Below are 1,902 nucleotides of genomic sequence, written 5' to 3' on the forward strand. Positions count from 1 at the left end.
TTTGTTCTTTACTGCAATTTTTCATTTCTGTTTAGATCTTCTGAAATTCATTTCATCTTCTACTTCTCTGATTGATTACACTTTATATTTTCTTGTTAACTTTTAATTCCCAGCACCCAATTCCTTTTACTTTTCCTGCAATTTAATTCCTCTGCAATTGTTCTAAGTTCTGTTTACTGCTTTCTTTAAATTTTCTGTACCCAATCCCCTTTACTTTTCATACAATTTACCTTTCTTGTCATTTAAGATTTTGCCAATTTACTTTTCTTGCTCTTTACGTTTCTGCATCATTTACTTTCTGCAACTTTAAATTCACTGCTATTTACTTTCTGTTGGCTACATTTCATCCAATTTCACTTCAATGTTAGCTTGACTAAACTAATCACCCACTAAAGTTGCTTGATCCATCAATCCCTGTGGGATCGACCTCACTCTAAGTGAGTTTTACTACTTGATGCGACTCGGTACACTTGCCGGTGAGTTTTAGGTGTTGGAAATCATTTTCAACCCATCACTGAAAGCACGAAGACGGAAGTTCTTGAGTGCGACAGAGGCGGCAGCATCAGTCTCTCGCTCCGACAGACGGCAACAAGATTGGTGGAGGCTAGGATTTGCTTTCTTTGGTGGAGGCTAGGGCATTTTGCTAAAGGAATGAGTTGGAGAAGAAAGGGGGTGTTGGGGGGGAAGGGGGTTCACAAGCCGTTTGGTTTTGTTTTTTTTTTTTCTTTTAAAAAACACAAAACGGCGTCGTTTTCTTAGAACCGGCCGGTTACCGATCTGGTCCAATCAGCCGGTTCAATGATTTCTAAATGGTTTTTCATCCAACGGTTATAAATAATGGACCGCACCATTTTTATTGCCTGTTTCCGATTCGATCGGTTCGACCGATTAGTCCGATCCGATTTTCAGAACATTGAGTATTAGAGTATGAGAAATATTAGAAAAATTATTATTTTTTATCATCATTTGGCTATTAATTCAATTCTTTTAGGCTTAGTTCGTTAAAATTTTTCGAAAAAGCTATGATGCATGAACACATGACACGAGACACGCGGACACACGAACTTTAAATTCTTGTAAGACATGGAAACACAACATATATATAAATTTTTTTTAGATAAATTATAATGATATTTTGGAATTTTATTAATAATACAATATAAATTAATTTTTTTAATTATTTTTAATGTCTTTTTTAAATTGTACAAAGTATTTTTTGTTTTAATAGTTAATAATATATACTATTTCTAAACTCATTTTAAGAATAAGGTTTGACACGTTGATACGTGTTGGTATTTAGGTGTGTCTAACTGCATTCAGTGAACATTTTTTATTTTTATTAAGACAATTGAATATAGAAGACACGCATGTCGAACGAATCTCGATAAGTATTGTGTCCAAAATTAGTCTAACACGTAGACACAGCAAATCAGAAAAGTGTCTGTACTTCGTAGTGAAAAAGTGCTTGTCAAAAGCACAAGCACCTCGTTTTAGGATTTTTTATTTAAATAAATTTAAAAAATATTTTATTTACTGAAATAAATAATTTAAAAAATTATTACGGAAATACATTATCTAGTCTTTTCTCGTTTACCGTGTAAACGAGATATATGAAATTTGAAAAATTAATTTAAAATTTGAATAGGTTGGTTTTTAATAAAATAACGTGCTAATTTTAAATGGACAATTTTAGGTGATGTGATACGTCCATTAATCAGTTAGTGAAAACCACGTATCTCCCCTGTTATTTTGAAATCGTCCATCTTCCTTGTTATTTAAAACTGTCAATCTTCTCTATTATTTGAAACGTTCTATTGTTAAGAGTTTGATCCAATTTAAATTATTAATTCTTTTTATTATTTTCAAAAATTATATATTTATATTTATAAATACACATATCTT

This window comes from Arachis ipaensis, chromosome B03 (assembly GCF_000816755.2).
Source record: "Arachis ipaensis cultivar K30076 chromosome B03, Araip1.1, whole genome shotgun sequence".
In the NCBI taxonomy this organism is placed as follows: domain Eukaryota; kingdom Viridiplantae; phylum Streptophyta; class Magnoliopsida; order Fabales; family Fabaceae; genus Arachis; species Arachis ipaensis.